Source organism: Chelonia mydas, chromosome 3, assembly GCF_015237465.2.
Source record: "Chelonia mydas isolate rCheMyd1 chromosome 3, rCheMyd1.pri.v2, whole genome shotgun sequence".
NCBI lineage: Eukaryota > Metazoa > Chordata > Testudines > Cheloniidae > Chelonia > Chelonia mydas.
The window spans coordinates 166,447,673-166,474,609 of record NC_057851.1 but is presented as its reverse complement, the minus strand read 5'-3'; the positions used below and the strand labels follow the sequence as shown (position 1 = coordinate 166,474,609).

The following is a 26,937-nucleotide window of genomic DNA, read 5'->3' as shown; positions in this document are numbered from 1 at the left end:
AGATGAACTCATCTTGTCAAACCAGGCAACATGGGGCTTATTGAGACTCAGATGGAAGATCCCACGCATCTCCTGGAGGTAAGAACCGTTTACTGCCCCTTGGGGCTCTTGCAATAAACAGGGGGCTCCTGCTACATATCCTGGTTGGGAACTTTCCCTATCCCTAGATCCCAGCCCTGGTACAGAGACCTATTTCTCATCATGATCTCCTCATTTTATTCTCAGAGGATGTGTCCAGGATCCTTGATAATGTTTTCTGCAGGAGGTTTGAGTGGGGAGAGATCACACACTGTCACGACCCAGGAGTCTTCAACCCGGGTCTGCAGGGTTCATAGGAGCAGCCACACTTCAACCCTTCACCTGGAAGCCTGCTGAAAATTGCTTACCTAGGACCCATGAAGTTCAGCCGCAGTTTGAGGCTCCACTCCTGAGGTCCTATTGGAGGAGTCCCAGAGAAGCTAATTGGCCCTCTGGACCTTAAGGCTTAAGGCAGCAGAAGGAACAGGAAGCTGACTGAACACTAGGGCTGCTCCCTGTTCTGGACCATGTGCTGCCTGTTTTTGCTTCCGCTCCCCTGGCGTGATGTCCTGGCATCTGATTTGTGGTTGCGATTGCAAGTTTGTCTTTTGCTTCTGATCTTCCAGTATCCTGACCCAGCTGACTCTTGACTCCTGTCATGTGTGTGTGGACTCTGGCTCGGACCAGTAGGTCTGGCTGCCCTTGACCCAGCCGTGACATTGACTTTTGTACAATTTCTCCAATGCCCTTTTCTGCGCTCCAGCAACATACACCAGTACCTTGGCTCCTAAAGTCCTAGTTGCCCACTATTCAGGGCTGAGGGGTAGTGCTTGTATTGCCCCCACCCCAATCCCAGCTGCTTTTCCTATGGGAATCTCCCTAGAGCAGAGGAGAAATCTCCTCTTCTCTTAGGACCAGTCCCAGCAGTAATTCCACCCACCCTGGCCTCAGCTCAGCTACTTTGTTTACCTGGGATCAGGGACCACTTTTGAGTGGGTGGGTGGAGGTGGGAGCAGAGGCTGAAGCTCCAGCAGTTTCCACCAAAGAACACCACCCTGTCTTTCTATGGGCTGACTAGGGCTCACCATCCATCTTGGAGATGAACACCAGATGGGAGATGGGAGATTGTCCTTGGTGGGCCATGTTCTTGTGTGTGATGGAGCTGTGTGCCAGAGAGGGCCAGGAGCAGATGCACCACGCATGGCCAGGACTGGGCTAAACAGCCTGTAATGCTAGGTGAGTCAAACCGTGGCCACATATAGACACCTTGGGCATCCATGGGGACTGACTCTGGGCCCTTCGCTGCCAAGAGCACAACTCACTCCAACTTGAGTCATTATGGTAGTGACCCCTGCCAGCCCCTCTGAGGGGGATCAGTATTATCTCTGTTAGCTGGCGCACAGGGATGGAAAACAACTGGCTGCAAGGTCACACACAATGTCGCTTACAGAGGCAGGAAGGAAGCATGGTACGGATACTAGTCCAGCTCCAACCACTAGACTCCACCCACTCCAAAACCAGAGAACCCAGGAGCCCTGACTCTGACAGCTGGGACTTAAATGACAAGACCAACCTCCTTCCCACTCAGGAAGCCATAGAAAGGACCATCTGCTGAGCTCCCCTTTGCAATGCCGCTGCCAGAGACCATTGCTAGTGGGTGCCAAGTGACTGAGCAGGGAACTCCTTGAGAGACTCCAAGAGACTCACAGGTGTTTCAGTATGACCCTCTGGGAGCCATGGAAAGAGAGCTGCATTGAAGAGACTCTCCTGCTCTAAGAAAGGGTTTCCGTTCTCCTAGATAGTCAGCCAGTGAGGCCAGTTTGCAGAATGTAGAAGAGCTGTTTGGAGATGGGTTGGAGGATTCACCATGTAGGTCGCAGAAGTAAGGAGGGAAATAGACTTCTAGGATGGAAGATGACACAACTGATCAAGAGAGTTTTAAACTAGGAATCTGGGGGAGATAGTTGGGAGATGTCCAGGTAATCTCCACGCCAGTTATTCTCTTTGAGAGGGAAGAAAACGAAGTAAGAAAGGATACAGTCGTGGGTAGGAGAATGGACATAAGGAGGAAGGGCAGTGTACATACCAATCTAATAGATAATATTGGTGGTAGAATCTGCAAAAATTAAGATGTTTGTACACTAATGCGAGGAGCCTAGGTAACAAAATGGAGGAACTAGGGCTACTGGTGCAGGAAGTGAAACCAGATATTATAGGGTAACAGAAACATGGTGGAATAGTAGTCATGACTGGAGTACGGGTATTGAATGGTATGTGCTGTTTAGGAAAGACAGAAATAAAGGCAAAGGTGGTGGTGTAGCATTGTATATCAATGATGTGGTAGACTGTAAAAAAATAAGAAGTGATGGAATGGATAAGACAGAGTCCGTCTGGGAAAAAATCACAATGGGGAAGAAAGCTACGAGAGCCTGCGCTGGGATAGTGATTTGATTGTGCTATAGACCGCCTGGATCCAATCTGGATATGGATAGAGACCTCTTTAATGTTTTTAATGAAGTAAATACTAATGGGAATTGTGTGATCATGGAGACTTTAACTTCCCAGATATAGACTGGAGGACAAGTGCTAGTAATAATAATAGGGCTCAGATTTTCCTGGATACGCTAGCTGATGGATTTCTTCACCAAGTAGTTGCTGAACTGACAAAAGAGGATGCCATTTTAGATTTGGTTTTGCTGAGCAGTGAGCACCTCATAAAAGAAATGATTGTAGGGGACAACCTTAGTTCAAGTGATCATGAGCTAATTCAGTTCAAACTAAATGGAAGGATAAACAAAAATAGATCTGTGACTAGGGTTTTTGATTTCAAAAAGGCTAACTTTAAAAAATTAAGGAAATTAGTTTGGGAGTGGATTGGATTGAAGAACTTGTGGATCTAAAGGCAGAGGAGGCCTGGAATTACTTCAAGTCAAAATTGCAGAAACTATCAGAAGCCTGCATCCCAAGAAAGGGGGAAAAATTCATAGGCAGGAGTTGTAGACCAAGCTGGATGAGCAAGCATCTCAGACAGGTTATTAAGAAAAAGCAGAAAGCCTACAAGGAATGGAAGATGGGAGGGATCAGCAAGGAAAGCTACCTTATTGTGGTCAGAACAGGTAGGGATAAAGTGAGAAAGACCAAAAGCCATGTAGAGTTGGACCTTGCAAAGGGAATTAAAACCAATAGTAAAAGGTTCTATAGCCGTATAAATAAGAAGAAAACAAAGAAAGAAGAAGTGGGACCGCTAAACACTGAGGATGGAGTGGAGGTTAAGGATAATATAAGCATGGCCCAATATCTAAACAAATACTTTGCCTCAGTCTTTAACGAGGAGCTTAGTGATAATGGTAGGATGACAAATGTGAATGAGGATATGGAGGTAGATATTACCACATCCGAGGTAGAAGCCAAACTCGAACAGCTTAATGGGACTAAATCGGGAGGCCTGGATAATCTTCATATAAGAATATTAAAGGAACTGGCACTTGAAATTGCAAGCCCGTTAGCAAGAATTTTTAATCAATCTGTAAATTCAGGGGTTGTACTGTATGACTGGAGAACTGCTAACATAGTTCCTATTCTTAAGAAAGGTAAAAAAAGCGATCTGGGTAACTACAGGCCTGTTAGTTTGACATCTGTAGTATGCAAGATCTTGGAAAAATTTTTGAAGGAGAAAGTAGTTAAGGACATTGAGGTTAATGGTAATTGGTACAAAATACAACATGGTTTACAAAAGGTAGATCGTGTCAAACCAACCTGATCTCCTTCTTTGAGACGGTAACAGATTTTTTAGACAAAGGGAACGCAGTGGATCTAATTTACCTCGATTTCAATAAGGCATTTGATACGGTTCCACAGGGAGAATTATTAGCTAAATTGGAAAATATGGGGATCAATATGAAAATTGAAAGGTGGATAAGGAACTGGTTAAAGGGGAGACTACAGCGGGTCACACTGAAAGGTGAACTGTCAGGCTGGAGGGAGGTTACCAGTGGAGTTCTTCAGGGATCAGTTTTGGGACCAATATTATTTAATCTTTTTATTACTGACCTTGGCACAAAAAGCAGGAATGTGCTAATAAAGTTTGCTGATGACACAAAGCTGGGAGGTATTGCCAATACAGAGAAGGACCGGGATATCATACAGGAAGATCTGGATGACCTTGTAAACTGGAGTAATAGTAATAGGATGAAATTTAATAGTGAAAAGTGCAAGGTCATGCATTTAGGGATTAATAACAAGAATTTCTGTTATAAACTGGGGATGCATTACTTGGAAGTAACAAAGGAGGAGAAGGACCTCGGAGTATTGGTTGATCACAGGATGACTATGAGCCGCCAATGTGATATGGCCGTGAAAAAAGCTAATTCGGTCTTGGGATGGACCAGGCGAGGTATTTCCAGTAGAGATAAGGAGGTGTTAGTATCGTTATACAAGGCACTAGTGAGATCTCATCTGGAATATTGTGTGCAGTTCTGGTCTTCCATGTTTAAGAAGGATGAATGCAAACTGGAACAGGTACAGAGAAGGGCTACTAGGATGATCTGAGGAATGGAAAACCTGTCTTATGAAAGTAGACTCAGGGAGCTTGGCTTGTTTAGCCTAACCAAAAGAAGGCTGAGAGGAGATATGATAGCTCTCTATAAATATATCAGAGGGATAAATACCATGGAGGGAGAAGAATTATTTAAGCTCAATACCAATGTGGACACAAGAACAAATGGATATAAACTGGCCATCAGGAAGTTTAGACTTGAAATTAGACAAACGTTTCTAACCATCAGAGGAGTGAAGTTCTGGAACAGCCTTCCAAGAGAAGCAGTGGGGGCAAAAGACATATCTGGCTTCAAGACAAAGCTTGATAAGTTTATGGAGGAGATGATATGATGGGATAGCCTAATTTTTGGCAATTAATTGATATTTGACTACTAGCGGTAGATATGCCCAATGGCCTGTGATGGGATGTTAGATGGGGTGGGATCTGAGTTACGACAGAGAATTCTTTCCTGGGTATCTGGCTGGTGAGTCTTGCCCTCATACTCAGGGTTTAGCTGATCGCCATATTTGGGGTCGGGAAGGAATTTTCCCCCAGGGCAGATTGGCAGAGGCCCTGGTGGTTTTTCGCCTTCCTCTGCAGCGTGGGACACAGGTCACTTGCTGGAGGATTCTCTGAACCTTGAAATCTTTAAACCACGATTTGAGGACTTCAATAGCTCAGACATAAGTTAGAGGTTTGTTACAGGAGTGGGTGGGTGAGATTCTGTGGCCTGCATTCTGCAGGAGGTCAGACTAGATGATCATAATGGTCCCTTCTGACCTTAAAGTCTATGATTCTATGCAGTGTCTGGGGTCCGCATGGGCCAAGCCTCCACTCCTGACACTCCAGGCTAATCTCCCACTGCTCTCAGTGGGGATTTGGCTTTAGCTGCTGGGCCTGCGTGCCTAGACAGAGGACTCAGGTATTTCCCTCAGGCTGCTCAATGGCAAATGCAGCTATCCACAGAAGTGAAGAAGAATGGAAGTGAAAGAGCAAAGCTGGACCATCCGCTGAGCTGCTGCAATCAAGTGGGCAGAGCAGGGGAGAGAAGAGGGAGAACTCAAAGGTGGCTGGTGGCAGCATGGAGGAAAAGCAGTTTGGGAGCCTAGAGAATAGAATTAAATAGTTAATGATAAACACTGCGGCCTTTGTCTTGTGTGGTGAAGGGTTGAAAATGGGTCTCTTTACTATCACACTAAACTTTAAAATAGCTGTGTATGATGAAAGGGCAGGTCTATAAAGGTAAGAGGTCACTCTAGGGGCTTGAAATCCCAGATTCTGTCGCTATTGCATGCTTCTACCAGCTGATCTCAACCCAACCAATCCCTGAGGTGGTAGAAGTAGTGAGCTCTTGTCCTCTTTTTCTGGACTAGCCACCAGAAAAAGGACACGATACGTGTGGCCAAGGAAATAGAGGGGGTCACTTGCAGTATTGCCTGTTAATATGGCTCTTGTGGGGGAGCATGGCAGGTTAGTTTGGACTAGGTAGGAGCCAAATGTCTCCAAACCTGCACATCCCAAGGCTCCAGAGTCCTCTCTCCAGATCCCAGAGCTTCCTCTGAGTCCTGAGGAGCCAGATGGAATCTGGCCTCTCTCCCCCCACCTCAGCAGGCCAGAAAAAGCTGTTTGTAGACATGTTATGTGTCTTCTCCTGCCACACTCCCCTGCTGGTGACTTATGCAGTCACAGAGTCCAGTCCATGCATTCCTCTGGGCTGTGACAAGCAGGAGGACTTGAGCTGCAGTGGACCCTCCTGTGCGTGGGCTGAGTGGGCAACCTCTCTACTGCCATATCTGGTTTCCAGCCCACACACACTAAGGAGGAGGTGATGGAATTACCCCAAAGGTGGGTGTGGGAAGAAGCAGAGTGAAGAGGTGATCAGAGAGCCAGCCCAGAGCATTCCTCCTAGAGTCACTCCAACAAGCACCTGGCTCCTTCCTGCCATAGGCAGCAGCCCCTAGGTTCTATAGGGAATTTCTGAATTAACTCTCTAGAAAACTGCCTCTGGCTCTCTACAAGCTCTCACATAGCCCTGTCACAAGAGGTAAGAATAAAGTCCTGCCTCCCCCAACTGCTCGGGGGAATCCTCTCAGAGAAATCAGTGCAGGGCTTTATGCATCTCTACAAACAGGTCGCTTTGCGTGGTGTTGTCAAGAAGCTGCACACCCCTTGGCAGCTCTTTTTAGAGCAACATTAACTCCCACAGGGATTTCTGCTCTAAATGCTCTGGGCCTGAGGGAAGGATTCTGTGGAAAACAGGCCTTTCTCTTGCTCCTATCCAGGCTCTGCTGTTCTGATGCTGCAGAGCTGATAGGGAAGGCTTGAGGATTCCTGGAGAGCGTGCTGCAACGCCAGCAATCCCATGCTGCAATGTCAGCAATCCCATTCAGCCCTGGGGACATGTTCTCTTTCTCCCCCGGCACCTTCCAATGGAGGGAAGAAAGGGACACGTGAGATGGAGTCTCTCCCTGGCTTGCAGATAACCCATCCTGCAGTAACGCAAGTGTGGACTCAGGGGAATGCTGGGCTGCGGTGTATGTGCCCTGCAAGGTATCACTCGTGAAGGGAAGCAACACTGCTCTTGGCACTGGAATCTGGGCAATAAGGAAGAGGAGTTGGAAATTCTCCCTGGGCAGGGGAAATGGGGAAACGCAGTGGGACGATCTGTATGACTGGAATGTCAGTATCGCTGGTTACAACCCACTGAGGTAGGGGAGAGAGGGTAAAAGCAGGGGAGGGGGCAGGGTGGCATTTTACATTAGACCAGAGGTTCTCAAACTGTGGGTCAGGACCCCAAAGTGGGTTGCAACCGCATTTTAATGAGGTCACCAGGGCTGGCTTAGACTTGTTGGGGCCTGGGGCCAAAGCTGAAGCCTGAGCCCCACTGCCTGAGGCTAAATCCAAAGCCCAAGGGCTTCAGCCCTGGGCAGCCAGGCTCAGGTTGCAGGCCCCCTGTCTGAGGCTGAAGCCATAGGGCTTCGATTTTGGCCTCCCCACGTAGGGTGGTGGGGCTTGGGCTTTGGCTTTCCCCCGCCCACCTGGAGCGGTGGGGCTCAGGAGGGCTCAGGCTTCAGTCCCCCCTCCCGGGGTCATGTAGTAATTTTTGTTGTCAGAAGGGGGTCAGAGTGCAATGAAGTTTGAGAACCCCTGTATTAGGCATATCATTACCTGTTTTACTTTCTTGGATATTGAGAACCCCAGATCCTAGAATGGATAGGGATCAATCTGCTAACTACCACAGCCCAGCAGATCAACTGGTGGGGGGCTAGCACAGATCATTGAATCCAAACTAGAGAGCAGGAAATGTTTCTCCTTTTTCACCTGTCTGTGTGGGAAGAAACTAGGTTAGTACAGGAGACTTCCTATTGGGAGACAGACGGGGGAGGTCTCACATAGCCAGGAGTAAATCATCCTTGGAGATTTTGAAAAATTATAGATACTTTTCTAATACAAAGTTTTGTACCCAACTGGGGGTGACTCTATTGTGGGCCTCCTTGTGGTGGATAAAGATGAACTGATTACAGGACTGGATGTTGGTGGTTGCTCTGGGGCCACTGATCATGACTTGACTGTATTCAGTAAGGACCAGTAAGGAGGTTTGGGAACAAATTGATGAATTAAACAGCAATAAGTCACCAGAACCACATGGTATTCACCCAAGAGTTCTGAAGAAACTCAAATGTGAAATTGTAGTACTACTGACTAACTGTGGTATCAGGTTTCAGAGTGGTAGCTGTGTTAGTCTGTATCAGCAAAAAGAACGAGGAGTACTTGTGGCACCTTAGAGACTAACAAAGTTATCTGAGCATAAGCTTTCGTGGGCTAAAGCCCACTTCATCAGATGCATGCAGTGGAAAATACAGTAGGAAGATATATATAAATATATATATATATATATATAGGAGAGAGAGAGAGAACATGAAAAAATGGGGGTTGCCATACCAACTCTAACAAGACTCATCGATTAAGGTGGGCTATTATTAGCAGGAGAAAAAAAAATTTTGTAGTGATAATCAGGATGGCCCATTTCTAACAGTTGACAACAAGGAGGTGAGTAACAGTAGGGGGAAAATTAGCAAGGGGAAATAGTTTTTAGTTTGTGTAATGACTCATCCATTCCCAGTCTTTATTCAAGCCTAATTTAATGGTGTCCAGTTTGCAAATTAATTCCAGTTCTGCACTTTCTCATTGGAGTCTGTTTTTGAAGTTTTTTTGTTGAAGAATTGCGACTTTTAGGCCTGTAATTGAGTGTCCAGGGAGGTTGAAGTGTTCTCCAACTGATTTTTGAATGTTATAATTCTTGACTTCTGATTTGTGTCCATTTATTCTTGTGCATAGAGACTGTCCGGTTTGGCCAATGTATATGGCAGAGGGGCATTGCTGTTACATGATGGCATATATCACATTGGTAGATGTGCTGGTGAACAAGCCTCTGATAGTGTGGCTGATGTGATTAGGTCCTATGATGGTATCCCTTGAATAGATATGTGGACACAGTTGACAACAGGTTTTGTTGCAAGGATAGGTTCCTGGGTTAGCATTTTTGTTGTGTGGTGTGTGGTTGCTGATGAGTATTTGCTTCAGGTTGGGGGGCTGTCTGTAAGCGAGGACTGGCTTGTCTCCCAAGATCTGTAAGAGTGAAGGATCGTCCTTCAGGATAGGCTGTAGATCCTTGATGATGTGCTGGAGAGGTTTTAGTTGGGGGCTGAAGGTGACGGCTAGTGGCGTTTTGTTACTTTCTTTGTTGGGCCTGTCCTATAGTAGGTGACTTCTGGGTACTCTTCTGGCTCTGCCAATCTGTTTCTTCACTTCAGCAGGTGGGTATTGTAGTTGTAAGAACGCTTGATAGAGATCGTGTAGTGTTTGTCTCTGTCTGAGGGGTTGGAGCAAATGCGATTGTATCTTAGAGCTTGGCTGTAGACAATGGATTGTGTGCTGTGGTCTGGATGAAAGCTGGAGGCGTGGGAGTCCCGGGGGGCAGAGGGGTGGATAGGGGTGAATAGGGGCCGGGGGGCAGTCAGGGGACAAGGAGCAGGGGGGGTTGGATGGGTCGGGGGTTCTGAGGGGGGCAGTCAGGGGGCAGGAAGTGGGAAGGGGCAGATGGGGGCGGCGGCCAGGCTGTTTGGGGAGGCACAGCCTTCCCTACCCGGCCCTCCATACAGTTTCGCACCCTGATGTGGCCCTCGGGCCAAAAAGTTTGCCCACCCCTGTCCTAAGTGATCTGGAAAAAGGAGTAAACAGTAAAGTGGCAACATTTGCAGATGATACAAACCAACTCAAGTTAGCTAAGTCCAAAAGAGACTGCAAAGTGTGACAAAGGGATCTCACCAAACTGGGTGAATGGGCAACAAAATGCATTGCTCTACTGAGCCACTACTAACTCCGGAGTTTCACTTACATCCAGAATCACCTTTGGCCCATCAGGCAGATTCCTACACAATCCCCTTTCAGGCAAACTGCCATATTTCATAGTCAAAAGGTCAGAAGCATTCTCCTTCCCTTTGCCGCACACAAGTTCAGCAATCTTTTCCTTCTTGCTACAAGTTTTCAAACTGTCAGTAGGTAACAGAATCAAATCACCTTTATACTTTCCTTGTGCCCCAGCTAGGGTATCACCCTGATCAGACAGAGTTGCTACACCCTTTCTCACCAACACAGTAGCAAGAGGCAAAATACAAGCATCAGAATTGTCTGGTCTCTGGGATTTTGCTAGGACACTAACTGGACGCAACCTAGTTACAGTGCCATTCTCCCTTCCTAGCTAGATTTATTGTTAAGTTTCCTGCCTTTTGCTTTCTTCATTTCCATGTGACTGTTTATTCTCCTTATCCTCTTGTCATTCATCCTTCCTCCAACATGGAGTTCTATCAAATCTCCGTCAGAGGACTCTCACGTTGTTCCCTTTGCTCCTTATCATCCTGACTGAAGGCAATTTGAACCCTGTCAGATTGAGAACCAAGGAACTAAACACAACTCTTCTTTGTAGCAAGAAATTATCACCTTCATGTCCCTTAATACTCTGTTTTGTCTTAAAACTGATTTAACTTGTGATCTTAAACCAGGCTTTGACTTGGCCTCCAATATTGTGGGTGCTTTTAATCATGACTGCAATTACACGTATTTAGATGTCTAAAGACTTAATTTGCAGGTGCAGTTAGATAGTTAGCCTTCTAAATTGATCCATTTGGCAATCTCATAAGAATCTACCTACTCCCTGCCCACTTGCACATGCAAAGGAAAAGGAATCCCCAGTGTAAAATCTTGCACCACTATCTGTGATATGCTTAGCTAGCACAAAGCATTAAGGGGGTTGTGTGTGTTAGTTAAGTAGGTCACAATCTGGCCCTTATTCAGTTTAATTTCTGATTATAGTCAGTTTCTAGTCAATTTCTGTTTCTGTTGTTCATTCATTAGCATAAGCCTGTAATGCTTTGATTGCAAACTACATTTAGAAAATTTGTTTATTTGGAATTAGAAAAAAATTGTGGAAACATTTTTCTTGGTTTCAGAGTTTGAAAAAGCTTGTTTTCATAAAGATTAAGTTCTGGGGTTAAATTTGACCTGGCAGGATCCCTTTAAAGTTTCTATTTGAAATGCAAATTTAGTACAAGCATTCATTTGAATTTTTTCTTAATTTGTGCTAGAGAGAAATCTACTTCGTACTGAATCAGAAATAGACATTTAATATAGTTTGTTTTGTCTTGGTGAGAGTCTCTGTAATTAATTAAATATGATGTTGTCTTCCATTATGAAGTATGTTCCCTGGATTCACTCAGAGGGGTGTGGACACTGTTCAATGGATAAAGTGCCATTAACAAAATATCTTGAACGTTTGGATGGGAAGAATATCATTAATAGGAATATGGGGAAATGTATGCATATTAAGAACAGCAATCAGCCTCAATTCGAAGCCCAGATTCGAATTCCCCTGAACTCCAAGGAAATTTGATCCAGAACCTGATTTTGCAACTATGGCTTTTCTGAACCATAGGAAGAATCCAAGGGCATCAAAGGACTTGGAGGAAGTGTTGGATTTGGATCCAAATCCATAGCCAGACTTTATAATTCAATCCCATTTCTACTGTGAAATCCTGGCCCCCTTAAAGTCAGTGAGGGTTTTGCCATTGCTTTCAATGGGGTCAGGCTTTCACAACCTGGTTTCTGTGTAAGATAAAGGTAGGTGACTGGACTGGGAAAAGACAGGGTCGGAAAGATGCCATTTAGACAATCCTCGAAGAGCGGTGTCCAGGCAACAGATTAACATTTTTTCAAAAAGTTCACTGAACACAGGAGAGAACCAAGAGCTGTCCCTGTGGAAGACTTGCGGCTACCAGGAGTGTGAAATCTTCTATAGGGTGGCTGGTTTTTTTGTTTTCTTAGAACTTACCATGACCCTGAAATGTGCGAAGTTTTAACTAGTCAATGTATCTTATGGTGGGGGTTTCTGTTTGCCTACACTGAACATTTGCATGTCGTTCCACAATTGCTTTAGGCCATGTAACCTCACATTGTAGAAGATTCTATGATCTTTACAGCAATTTGTATGGAGATGGGATAAGATTATTAGCTTCATCCACATGCCAGGGCAGGTCCCTCTAGTGTGTGTCTGTCTGAAGGAATTGATACTTTTTTCTTTGAAGGAATTCCACAATTAAATCTCTCAAGTAGTTTTTCCTGATATGCTAAAGTTACCTTTTCTTTTTTTATCAGTTGATCTTTGTTATATGTCTTGTACCATCCTCTCCATCTTAGATATGTATATAGAGTTCATCCCCGTAGTATCTAGCCACTGCCACAGTAACTATACAATTATTGTAGTACATATTCAAATATATTAACTATATATACACTAAAATCAAAATCTGCCCTTCAAGATGCATGTGCAGAAATTAATAGGTGCAGGTATATCTAAGGGCAGAATGTATCCCAAATGCAAGGAAAGTTTCTCTGAAAACAATACCACAAAATGATAAATATCTAACAGCACTTAAAGGGATCTAATTCTGCTTTGAGTGGCCTAACCATTCCAGTCTGGGCTAAGGGAATGGAAGCTGTATGAATTTAGACCCCTGGGTTTAAAGAACACAGTCCATTCTTCTGATCGTTTTAAATTGTTTTTTTCAATTACTTGCGGAATTCACATTCACCTCATATTTCTTCAAAATGGTAAGCACCAGCGTCTCCCAGTAACTCCACTGTTAAATGCCGGGGCTGTTACCCATGAAATTATTGCCATTCACACCAAGAAATCCAAAGACCAAGATCATTTTTAATGATCAGCTTGCGGCACACGTTACCTCAGAACTGACTTTGGAGCTCTCTGTAGAATCACACTTTTTAGGGACTTACCCACTGCAGTATCCTGTTTACACAATGTACTTCTTTTAATCATTTCAGGACTACACTGGATTTATTTTCACATCATTCTTTGCCATGAAATTTATAGTTTATAAACAACTTTAAACTATGTTTGCCCTTGACAAGGTCAACGAGGGCAAGCAGCCCATCAGCCACACCTCCAGCTATAAAGTAGCTCAGATGTGTCATCTGACTTGAACCAATAAATAATAAAGATTGATGAAAGCAGCACTGAAAGGAACTTTCAAAATACATTCGGTTTTCAGAATTTCTTTAACGGCCAGCCGTAAAAAAAGAAAATGAAAGAAATTAATTTTTTAGCACTGTATATTCAGCTGATGTTAGAGTCTGCCTTACACCAACAAAAAAGGGTGGGCTGCTCTGATTGAAACCACTGTGACTTTTGCACAGTCACAGTGCTGCCATATGCATGCATATTAAAGTTCCAAAGAGTAATTGTATCATGCGGCATCATAAATTTGAGTCTTTGGCATAATGAGGCCTTTTTATTTGTCTTTTGCTCCCAAATATACACCAGGAAAATGTAGTCCTGCTCCCTAAATTTGGAACCTTTTAGATGTTTCTTCTTTATTCAAAATGGTATCTGCAACTGAGATCAGAGAAACATGTAGAAGTTAGTAGTAACTAGGGAACAAATTCTGTTCCCAATTCCCAGGGCTGGATGTTTGTCATATTTGGGGCTGGGGCAGGGGTAGGAAGGTATATATCCCTTCCAGGCTGCCACACACCTTCCACAGGAGTATAGAGCAAAGTGGAGACTCCACCAGCTTCACCCATCCCCTTTGGGTGAAGGTTTGTCCAAGGGACACAATGAATCAACCCATCCTCTGGCTACACACTTCTTTTTTGCACACATAGCTAATTTGGACAGTGTGACCCTAAGTCAGGAGTAGGCAAACTTTTTTGGGCCACATCAGGGTGCGAAACTGTATGGAGGGCCGGTTAGTGAAGGCTGTGCCCCACAAACAGCCTGGCCCCCTCCTCCGCCCCCTATTCGCCCCCTCCCACTTCCCACCCCCTGACTGTCCCCCTCAGAACCCCTGACCCATCCAACCCCCCCGCTCCTTGTTCCCTGACTGCCCCCTCCTGGGACCCCCTGCACCAAACCACCCCCCTGGGATCCCACCCCCTATCCAACCCCCCCTGCTCCCCGACCCCTGACTGCCCCAGAACCTCTGCCCCATCCAACCGCCCCCTGCTCACTGCCCCCTGACTGCCCCCCCTGACTCCCTACCCAACTCTCTCCACCGTCGTGCGCACACCGCTGCCGCCCTCTTACCATGCCACTCAGAGCGGCAGGAGCTCTCAGTCCCACTGCCTGTGCAGTGGCATGACTGTGGGGGAGAGCGGAACAGCAGGGGAGGGACCAGAGGAGATCCTCCCAGGCCAGGAGCTCAGGGGCCAGGCAGGATGGTCCCACGGGCCGGATGTGGCCCGTGGACCATAGTTTGCCCACCTAAGTGTATATTACATTTTAATAAAATACATTCAAAGAATGTTAAAGTTGCAATGTGAAGCACTCAAAAGTTAAGAAATGCCAGAATTAAGGTGGCCTTTGCAACCGTAATTCAGTCCCCTTGTGCATATGCATTATGAGAAAGTCTTTAATTACATGATCACATACTATTTTTTTCCATAGGACTTCTGCCTCATTCACAGCCGTTTCCTTCTCTGTGGTCCTGTGCCCTGCTCCACAGCAGTCCTGGCAGGGAAGAAGAATATTTGCAGGGAAATCATGTTCAGTCCCTTCAGCCATGGCCTAGAGCATACTCGCTTTCTCTGTGTGGATGGGGCATCCACTGTCTAGCTGGCAGTAGTAGCTGCTTGAGGAGGGAGCACACACACTGTAGATGGAATCTTTGAAGAATTTAGCTTCCAAACTTTAAAAGGCTCCACTGTGCATCTGCAAACTGAGACTTTTCAGAGATGCATAATAATTCGACCCAATTTGTGCAGGTTTTCACAGGGACAATAAAAGGCACATCCCTGTCACCAAGGTGACATGCCGGACTCCTGCCAAATTTAGGTCCCAACTTGAAATTGATTGATGTGAAGATGAGGAGCTCAGAATTTATGTGGGGTTGGAAGCTGCATAATTAATATCTGGGCTAGGGTTGGGCATATGTGGGGCTAAGGGGACACATCATGAATTAACTGAAATTTGAGGGTTTGGAGGGAAGCGCCCAGCATCATCAGGAAGTGCTAAATGCAAATGTGTCATTTGGTCTTAGTTAGAGTGACCATATCTCTCTCTGCTAAATTCCTCTTTCGGCTCCTCTTAGTATTTCTATATCTCTAGTGATCAAACAGAGGAAGCGCTTGTTGACTGCTCCTCTTCTTGGTCCAGCCTGAACCTAAGACACTGAGAAGCAGGGTTTGGCCGTGACAGAACACCCTGGAGAGATGAAATCGTCGGCACCGTGATACCACACTGATAAGGGCAATAGCTCTGAGGCGCTGCTGGCCAGCGAGAGTAGTACATTTCCATTGACCTCACCGTCGAAGCACCAGCCCTGCTGTCTGCTTCCAACTGTGTTGAATGTGAATGGGATTTGGTCTGCTTGTATTATAGACGGCACAGGTAGTAACACCTACAGTTCAGGTTGACTGATACTTTCCATTATTAGACTTTCCCCTTTCTTGCTCATAGCCTACTGTTGCTAACCCCAAAAATTCAAAAATCATGAATCCCTCCTTCTGTAAAATGGTCCCCTCAGCAGCTTAAGTAGGGAGGGACAGACACTGGTTACTGGTATATTGGGAAGCATTCGGACCAATCCCAATGAGGAGGTACTGTGGGCCCTTCATCTTCGCCTTGCTCCTCTCAGGAGAAAGTGCTGCAGGCACAAAGTTGCTCAGCCTGTCAAAAACCCAAACAAAGGCCATATTTTCAAAATTTGCCCTTAAAATGTGATGAAAATGTCAATGAGATCATCAATAATTTCAAGGCAGGTCACGTTTTGGTTAAACGATTTGATCATGCTTCTAGATTACCTTTAATTGGGTCATCAACAATTTTTGTGTGTATAATCCAGCATTATTCCTTATGCTTTCTAAAGGAACAGCTTCATTATTCTCTCTTGTTTTCATATAAAGTTGTTCAAGTGTTTCAAGTTAAAATAGTCCAAAACTTTGTACAGAATGATTAATAGATCAGAGCATGTATCCCTAGTTAAAGTTCCACAATCACCTGCCAGGAGATAGAAGCTGAAATTCCTAGTGCACCCTAGGGGTTAAAACACACACAGCTTCCAAAATAAGGCTGCAGTTCCTGTAGCCATTAAGAACACACCCTGCCCTGAAAAAAAATCGCTCCTCTCCCTTCTCCCTGTTTCACCATCAGACTGTTCTCACCCAAGAAGCAATCCCAGAATCATTACAGAGGGGAAATCATCTTTAGCTAAAGAATAATGTAAAACCAGTGAACAAAGAGCTTGGAGGTAAACAGAGGGCAGGAACAGACAAAGACAGATGATAAACACAAATAAATAGAGACCTGAGTGCCAAAGCCCTTCATAGGCCGTAAATCACCCACAGACTCCCTTGTAAATCAGCACAAACAGCTTCCATATGTGCTATTCTTAAGTGCAACACCCTAATTGTCATGAACTTATTACAGATCTGCTTTCACCTCACCTTCTTCCATCAATACCTCACCCTATCCTGTATACATTACCTTCGTGGGCAAGGTGATTCTAGTGAACACACAGTAAGTAACGTCTCAATCCAGTTTCAGTAAGTTTATTTTGACCCTGTGATACCTCCCAATTAGTGGTTACTTTAGAGATTATTCAGTACAATTTTCAACTGAAAGCTATTACGGTGAATTATGAGTAAGCCAGAGGGTAGCTTTGATAGGGACACATACACAGAGACTACTAGACCAGTAATATGGGAATTAGCAGGTAGATCAGGATTATTACCACATCAGATGTTCCCAGGGCATGTCATCATAGAATTCCGTATTTGGCACCATCCCAGTATTGAGTTGCTCTAATGTGGCCATTATTTTATAGGCAGTTCTTTGTGCTCATATGGAATGGGTTGTAACTGAGCCACCTTATGTAAGAAATACACCTCACTTTCATCTGCGATCAGCAGCCTTCTTGCTCAAGAAAAGTACATTTCTTCCAACCCACCCACCAGTCTCATTTAGTGTTCCTACTCACATTTCAGTTTTCAATGTTTTATCTGGATTCTTTTTCTACGTCCCAAACTGAAATTTGTCCCTAGTCAAATTGCAAGGCTTGGCACAGAATTTCATTGCAGGTGGGAACTCATGGATAACGTTACAGTTGTTTTATCATTTAGATGACGACTGTTTTCCAAACTTAGCAAGGAAATCTATATGGAAGGAGGGTAAAGCACGCTGCATCATATTTCTTGTATAATAAGATATAGTTTAACAATCTGTCTGGGAGTGTACCTTTTCTTTTGTCAAGATGTCTGAAAGGCACTCAATCCTCCGTTCTCAGAAACAATAGTGCATTATCAAACTATTCATGCCAACCTGCTTTGGGATTTGGATGGAGTAAGTACTATAAAATTAGTTAACAGCTAACATACCTGAACAGCTGTAACAGAAAAGGGGGATATTAAAAAGAGAGGATGCAAATCCACTAATGAGGTAACAGAGCAGCAAAGATAAGTTTCAAGTGAACGATTGTAGCCTCTGCTTTACTTTTATACCTTTGTGCTTTGTGTTAGAGTAATAAACTAAAGGCCTAATAATTATTTTCAGATAGTAAATCAATCAGAAGTGTTACTGTATTAATATAGTACAACTGGTACAAATTAGTACAACCCCCATTGAAGTCAATGGAGCTACATGGATTGATACTAGCCAAAGATCTGGCCCTTATGTCCTGTATATTTTTTTGAAATTAAATTCTTTATTAAAAAGTAAGATTACAGTATTATATATAATGTGACTGGCTAATATGTATGGGTACCACTGCCCTATGGACTCACGACAGCTCAACTAAAAAGAAAAGGAGTACTTGTGGCACCTTAGAGACTAACAAATTTATTTGAGCATAAGCTAGTGAGCTGTAGCTCACGAAAGCTTATGCTCAAATAAATTTGTTAGTCTCTAAGGTGCCACAAGTACTCCTTTTCTTTTTGCGGATACAGACTAACACGGCTGCTACTTTGAAACCTGACAGCTCAACTGCGTCTCATACAGTCTCTACCACTAACAGTTAATACTGAAGTCCTACTGTAGTTGGTCATGAGTCGGTTAAAACATAATTAGCATTGTTTCAATTAAATCACTTTTTTAAAAGGAATTATTTTTCATTTGGTTATTACTGATGCTTTTTTACTTCAGAAAAACTGTTGGGCTGGAATAGGGAAAAGATGTCTGGGATTTGTGGTTGCCTCTAAAAACCCTTTTTAAAACTTGACCTCCCTGCAAATGTCTCTAGTGACTGGAAGAAGGAGGGATATTGAGGAAGGGTAACTGCTCTCTCCAAGCCACCATTTAGATAAAAATGATGAACTGCTACAAATCTACTACCAACATTCCAAATGAAATTAACCACTTTTGAGATTCCAAAAGTCATTCATTTTCTCTAACATTTTTTTGTTATTAAAGCCCTCCTTGTCTTCACTCAGGAACCAGAAGCAGATGTCCCAAAATCCTCAAAAGAGGCTACTGTCCTTGAGGTATTTCTGGCATGGTCAAAATTAGGAAGTACTGGAGATCTCTTAAGAAAATCTGATTTTGTGTAATGTTCAGACAAAGAGGAGTACTCAAACTTTTGGATTGTTCTCAGGAATGAATCTCCAAAATCTTAGAGAGTCACTTAGCAGCAGCAGAATAGCAGAAGCAAATCCTAAAAAGATTTTTAACGATGGCTGAAATAATCTAGATTTATTTCTAAAAACTGTTTCTCTCAGTCTCAAGATCTGTAGCAAATAAGCCACCAGCAAAATTTATACTGTACGAGCTACCTCACTGAGCATTTTCCTTAATTTGAAAAAGACCCTAAATAAATGACGTACTCCATTAAATGCAAGGCCTATATAGTGTCAAAGTTATAGATCACTAATATGTTATTCCTTAAGAACATCTCAGGTAATGGCTTCTTCCCTTCAATTAACATTCTGAATGCTTTGCTTATGGAACGCAACTAGATTTCTCAGATAGAGACTCACTTGCTCTGAAACCAAAATCATTTCAGTGTCATCCCAACTGAGATTGAGAAGGACTCCCCCTAGCTTCCCAGCAAGAGATCTGTCACCATAATGAGTATTCAGAAATAGGCGATCTCTGGCTCTAAAGTTTTTCATAAGAGATACATTTGACTAACGTGTTTGTTCTATCCTAGCGGGTATAGAAAAAAAGAAAGTATAAAATGTGATCAGAATCACTCATCAGCTGCTGGTTCTTTACAATTAATTAAAATGAAACAATGTATTGAGGCATTGTACTTCAGTGACAAAAACAAAGGGTCAGCTGTTATACAGCTTCTTGAATATCTGAATATAGTAAGGTCCCAATGAAGATATATTGTTTAACTTACTTCATCTCCAGTGTTTTCATTCCTTAAGACACATGGGAGCGGGGAAATGGGGGAGGATTTCATATGTGCTCACTTGTCTTTCATGCAGGTCATGTGGGGAATGAGGGTTTCTGCTTTGTTCAGTGTGTACATCAGGCCAGGGGAAGATTCAACAAGTGAAATAGGAATGAGAATATCTGACATAGATATGACCCCAGACTGTTCCAGTGTCCATTAGTTCTGATTGACTCTGGAGGAATTATGCTGTGTGGCCAAATATAATTACTCAATCAGGAGAATTAAAGTAATATTCAGGGCAAATTCAAGCATAGACTCCAAGGTTGTGGCCAAAAAATATGTACATACACATGAAAGCATATATTTGTTCATGCAGACTGATTAATTGCATGTGCAAATGGGTAATAACACACGCATTTACCCATTATGGACTCACAAATTAGTATCTTGTGCTTTCTGTTTGAAAACACATCTACATTTTCCTAGATAAATCCTGGCCAATGGCCTGATCCTGTTGGGGCTGACTTTGCCAGCAGTTGAGGGTAGTCAGTACTTTCCAGGAGGTACTTAGCACCTCACAGACTTAGGTCCTAAAACAGGGAGTTGTTGTTGGAGTTTCTACAGTGAAACCACTGATGGTTGTGATGATGAAATGAGGAGTTGAGTGAGTCCAAAGGCCTGTTCACAAGTTTAAAGGGAAAGCACTGTAACTGTGCGCTTGCATATAACAACCTATTTAGCTTTCAGCAAATGAATGTGTTCTACCTAACACGATTTTCTTTCTACCTCCGATGGTTAAATGCTTCCCCTATTACTAATGTGTGAAATGATCTGGAGTGCTAATGTTTGCATTAAGCAGTTACTTGCGTAGGCCTTGGAAAAATGATGGCTTCTGGCAAAATTCACTAGAGGAAAAAATAAATACATTCCAGATTCAGATTTTACTTAAGGCTTTACTGTTCACTGATCAGTGGTTTGGGCAAGCTCTTACTTCCATTTTTCCCTTGCAAGAAAATAGGCAATGACTAGTAAATGAGTTGGAAATCATTACTATAATTAACATGTCTTCAAAGCAGCCGTTGGAAATTGTGCATGGAGCAACGAACTAATGAAGCTCCAGTTGCACAAAAACAAAGGGGCACAACAACCTGGAAAAACCCAGAGTGGGAACTGCTTCAGAGACGTTCCCCCAATATTGAAAACAGGCTTTTGAAGGGGAGAGTAACAATACCATCCCAAACTGCAGAGTTTTATTGTCTCGGCTGTGAAATCTCCCAGTAATGAATGTCTGGTGCTGTGAGCACACATGGAGGCATTTGGAAATCCTCATAGAAGAGAGAAGACAGAAGGTCTGGCGGAGGGGGAGAGACGGGACAGGAGAAATGCAGCCAAACAAGGATATTGGCAATCTGAAGAGAGAGGTTTGTTTGGCCAAAACCTGATTTATTGTGTAAATAGTCATTCAACTAGTGCACACTAATTACAGATAAAGTGCACTAACAAATTAGAGTGGATCTTTTTTAACTGATATGACCCAGTTCTGCTCTTTAGGTTTTTCTCTAAGAGGGTACAGAAAAAAAATGTGGGTTTCACAACAGCATTTCAACCACATTATTGCCAGTATATAATAACCCACCGGGTGATTTTTAGTTTGTTTGTTTTTGCTGCACAAGGGGGGAAATCATAGATTGATAGAAGATCAGGGTTGGAAGGGACCTCAGGAGGTCATCTAGTCCAACCCCCTGCTCAGAGCAGGACCAACCCCAACTAAATCATCCCATCCAGGGCTTTGTCAAGCCGGGCCTTAGAAACCTCTAAGGATGGAGCTTCCACCACCTCCCTAGGTAACCCATTCCAGTGCTTCACCACCCTCCTAGTGAAAAAGTTTATCCTAATATCCAACCTAGACCTCCCCCACTGCAACTTGAGACCATTGCTCCTTGTTCTGTCATTTGTGACCACTGAGAACAGCCTAGCTCCCTCCTCTTTGGAACCCCCCTTCAGGTAGTTGAAGGCTGCTATCAAATCCCCCCTCACTCTTCTCATCTGCAGACTAAATAAACCCAGTTCCCTCAGCCTCTTCTCATCAGTCATGTGCCCCAGCCCCCTAATCATTTTCATTGCCCTCTGCTGGACTGTCCCCAATTTTTCCACATCTTTTCTCTGTGTGTGTGTGTGTGTGGCGGCGGGGGGAGGGGGGAGGGTTTTGCGGGGAGAGACGACAAAACTGGAGGCAGTACTCCAGATGTGGCCTCACCAGTGCCGAATAGAGGGGAATAATCACTTCCCTCAATCTGCTGGCCGTGCTCCTACTAATGCAGCCCATTATGCCGTTAGCCTTCTTGGCAACAAGGGCACACTGTTGACTCATATCCAGCTTCTTGTCCATTGAAATCCCCAGGTCCTTTTCTGCAGAACTGCCGCTTAGCCAGTCGGTCCCCAGCTTGTAGCAGTGCATGGGGTTCTTCCATCCTAAATGCAGGACTCTGCACTTGTCCTTCTTGAACCTCATCAGATTTCTTTTTGGCCCACTCCTCCAATTTGTCTAGGTCACTCTGGACCCTATCCCTACCCTCCAGTGTATCTACCTCTCCCCCCAGCTTAGTGTCATCCACGAACTTGCTGAGGGTGCAATCCATCCCATCCTCCAGATCATTAATGAAGATGTTGAACAAAACCAATCCCAGGACTGATCCTTGGGGCACTCCGCTTGATACCGGCTGCCAACTAGACATTGAGCTGTTCCACATACAAATATGGAATATTTAAATTTTATTCATTGACTCATTTTAAATGAGAAGTTAGGAAGCAGTAGCAGCTGGAAGAGCAAATCATAAGCTGAATATAGACAGGTTCTAGGTAAGTGCCCACTCACATATTTCTGCCTTGACATCTGCCACATCAGTCGGCTTGCCAGAATTCTGTTTTTATTGTTTATAATTTTGATAGACAATATCAATGTTTATTTTTAAGCATTTTTGACTTTTATCAGTCAAAGTGTTCACAGTTGTGGAAAATTATGGGTGGATCAGACAATATTTGTTTAATGACAGTAGCTGTTGAGATTCAAAAAGTTAAGTCTTTATAAACCATTAAAGCACAAATTGTCAATATCACGTCAAAATATACAAAGTAAATCTCATTCAATCAAACTCTAAGTTCTCAAGCAGCATTTTACTTACGTTGGCTATCTGAACATTTAAATTATTGATGGAAATATTTCATCTGTTTGTGCCTGAAATCAACATTTGACAAAAATCTAATACTTTGACATCTACACATCAATCCTCATCTGCAGCATCCCTGTTATGGGGCCAGATTCAAACCCCAGGAAGTAAATATGAGTTTTTCAGATGATTTCAAACAGCTTTGGATCAAATCTATTACAGGCCTTTGTTCAATTAAGACGAGACAGGTTGTGCCAAATTTTGTGGATGTTTTTGTGATGTTAATTAAACAATCCACCAAGGATGTGCATGGTGTGTGAGATTTGAGTGTGCATTGGAGGGAGAACAAAATCTAATCACTGGATTAGTTTAGCCCCTCTTCTTTCTAGTCTGAAGATCCCATACGGTGCTGGGACCTTAATATTCCACCATTCCTGCCAGGGGATTTCCTGCCCTGAAGGGTGAATTCTATTGAATAACACTAAGTTCCTGTGAAAAGATACTCTCTTTCTACAGAACAAGGGCTAAATTAACCAACTCAGTTAATCATTACAAATCATTTGCTTATCTCTGTTCCTTCCACATTTAAGTGAATATTTTATTAATGCAATTTTTTAATCAAACCTGACCTAGCCTTTCCACTGCAGCATTAGCAATAATCACAGTGGCAATGAGCTAACTTGAATTATCAGTATATGCATGATGTACTTTGAGCATTGAAAGATGAATTCAGATTTTCTGCAGAATCGTGTTGTGGATTTTCAGGCTGCTGAGGAGATTGCTAATTATAATTTTGGCTATAAACGTCTGTTATATACTGCAGTGAAAGAACTCCAGATTTGACTTGGCTTTGACATGCCTTTTCCTCTTACAATTTCTAATGACCTATTCAAATGGACTGAGCACATTCACAGGGCTTCCCTTACACTCCAGTCTATCCATGAAAGTGGTCTGCCAATATCACGTTCCAATGAAATGGCATATACAACCAACCTTTGCTCAGCCATCCCATGTAACAAAGAATATACAATTCCATCTGTTAACTGCATCTAAAGTTTGCATTGGGATATATTGCATTAATCTTTGAAATGTCTCTGAAGTTGCTTTTACAGATCTAATATATTTCTTCCTTTTGGAAGTGATGGTGCATACATCTTTCTTTTACTCCAGGGTATTCTACAAGGTAAGATGTATGTGAAGCAGGGGATATTTACAAAGCTAACATTTGCTATGGCCAGTTTGCACTGCATGAAATCTTTCTGCCATGACTGGGATGCAGAAAAATATATAGTCTTCTGGCAAACATTTAATGTCCTCAAAATGAAATGACCCTAAAGCGGGGGGGAGGGGGGAGGAGGCAAAATGGGTCCTTCAGTAAGCAAAATCATGTCATACTTACAATCCCAGAATTTTACAGTTGCAAAAGGAAAATATTTTCAAAGGTAAAAAACTATGGATGGGATTTTCAGAAGTGCTCAGGATTGGCCTAACAAACACTCACTGATCTCAGTGGAAGCAGAGTTAGCCCAGCAATGACTGAAAGTCCCACCATAAGTTTACAAGGTGTATTAAGATCTACCAGAGACAAAACTTTTTAGGATTCCTAGGCCAAGATTAGATTATTTGTTACAATTTTAAAAAATTCAACCTTAGGCCAAAGATGAATGTTTTTCTCTTTGAAGCAGAAGGTCCCTAATTGATCAGCGAGTTTCCAGACCATCCACCCAGCTGGTGAAAAAGCTAGCTATTAACTTCATAACAATTCTTTAGAGAAAACCCACAGGGCCTCCTAGGTCATTGTTTAAATGTTAGCACAAAATATTTCAACTTCATTGCCACAATAGGGATTTTCTAATGAATCTGAAGGAGAAACTTATAGGAACTGTAGTGTATTGTCAATTCGTAGAGGAGAAATGGTCCCCATGAGTCCCAAACATTCCACTTTCAACAGATAAGGCAGGAAGAGGTGCAAGTGAGGACTTATTTGGTGGCTGGAGTAGGCATAGGTATTATTACAACTATTATTCAGTTGTATTACAGTGGCCTCCCTGCCCAAGACCCAGTCAGCTGTATTACAGTAGCCTCCCTGCCCAAGACCTAGCCTCATTGTGCTAGGTACTGTACAAACACATAGTAAAAGTCAGTCTGAAAGAGATACTGTTACTTTTTGTCTTTGTAAAAGAAGAATATGCATTCTATTAAAGATGCTAAATGAAGTTATTGTGCATATCTTAATAAACAGAACATATAAATTTATGTATTTAACTAGATCGATGTGTCCAAGAAAGACAGAATAAAATTCTGAAAAGCACATAAGTGAATTAGAAGCCTAAACACTATATTCAAAAGTGGTTTAGGCACAGATTTTAAAAAGTATTTAGCCATTGTTCTGCTCAGCATTGCAAGGCCTAAATGATTGAGGCACTTAGGCTCAGATCCTCAAAGGCATTTAGACACCTAAATGACTAAATCACTTCTGAAAATTAGACTTAGTCTACTAAGTCACATAGACCTAGCAATGCTGAGCAGAGCAATGACTAAATACCTTTAAAAATCTGGGCCTAAGTCACTTTTGAAAATGGTGCTTAACTTCTTAATTGATTTAAGTGCTTTGAAAATTTGACCCTTGGTTATATCTTTACACAAATTTAAATCTATCTTAATCTAACAATGAAATATGGATTATTTAGAAAATCTGTTAGACTATAACTAATTCACATCTTCCCTTAAATGCTTCTAGTAACGAAAATTCATTATAAATAGCTATCTTAAAACACTTAAGACAACACAATCAAGACTATGCAAATCTAATGCTCACAAATCCATAGCACTTGCTATTCAGCCTCTCTTTCATGTTCACTGGAGTTAAAGATACATACCACAATTGATCTCACTGGTACAGAAATTGGTACAATCTGGGGGTGAATCAAACACTTATTGTCATCTTTAATTAAGAATTTCCAAGGTTTGATCAATTTAAAATAAGTATTTAAGCACTGTCGGACAAATTTGCCTATGAGTAAGGCTGCTGACTTCAAGTATGCTACACCAGGGAGAAATTTGGTTCATTTCTAATATGTGATCTTTCAAATCTCCTTGATCGAGGCAATAACTATCTCCAAGGCTTGTACCATTGCACATATTCAATAGTTGAGCTGAATTTTAAGTAGAGTTGTCATCTTCAACTGAAAAATGCTCCACATTTCATGATGATACCCATTATGGTTCCTGAGATATTTAGTTATTATTGAGCTCTTACCATGACATTCAGGAAGAATAATAAACTTTGATAAGGAACTGTTATGTTTTGGGAAAAGAACACAGAGGACTGTCTAAACATTTCAATAATGAAAGCTAGTGTCATTCTGTATGTGAATAACTGCCAGGTTAAAGCCATTAACTCAGATATGAAAGTTGAATCTTTGATTTTTTTTAAAGTGTTTCAATACTGAGGAAGTCATCTGAGTGACATGAATATTAATTGGTGATGTCACTGCCAAAACCTGTTTCATTTTGTTTAAAGATCCAATGGTTTGGAGCAGAACTATGTCTAATGATGAGGGCAGGGATTAGGAAGTCAGGCCTCTTGGGGCTTTCCCCTAGTTTTGCCATGACTTAGGAACCTCTAACAACCTCTGTGTAACATCTCAATATACTAGGAAGAGTACCACAGTATATTAAATCACAGTGGTGCTATGAGGTTTTTATTCTTCTATGTAAAGTACTTTGAGATCCCTGCATAAAATATGCTATGAGTAAAGAAGATTATTACTGTTAGAGTTAAAATATTTCGAAAGATAACTCATGAAACTCAAAGAATGGAGGTTCTGAATTACAACTATAACATGCATTGTTAGTGAGCTCCAGTGATAAAACTTAACTAAGGGGCAAATCTTACCTCACATTTTATGGGCATGGAGAGTCTTGAACACAGCAGAACGGATGTGATTCTATTTGCACCACACAGGGAGCTAGGATACAGATGTCCCACACCTTTTTTATGCCATGAGGGCACAATTCTTCAAGCACAAGTCAGTGTGTGGGAGTGGGGAAATCTGAGATAGGGTGGGATGGGAGAGGAGTGTGAGTAGGACTAATGGTTGTGACTATATATTTTCTCCCCAAGACTATGATAGTGGTTGCAGAGCTGCTCTGCTGATACGCTGCAACACGGGTGAGGATTTTATTTCCGATCCACCTGTGGGCTTTGGCCAAGTCCAGTGACTTAGGCTTTGTCTGAGAAGTTGATTTAGCCTTAAAATCAAAGGGTCAGATCTTCATTTCCTGTAAATTGGTAGAGTTCCACTGACTT

General features: G+C 42.8%; 1 long non-coding RNA gene across 1 annotated transcript in view; it reads right to left on the bottom strand.

The window, feature by feature from the left end:
* LOC122465205 overlaps positions 1–26,937 on the bottom strand; it is a 320,257-nt gene that overhangs the window by 47,633 nt on the left and 245,687 nt on the right. Inside the window, exon 2 of the long non-coding RNA XR_006289873.1 lies at positions 14,559–14,636. This is a non-coding gene — a long non-coding RNA (uncharacterized LOC122465205). The remainder of the gene's footprint in view (positions 1–14,558; positions 14,637–26,937) is intronic.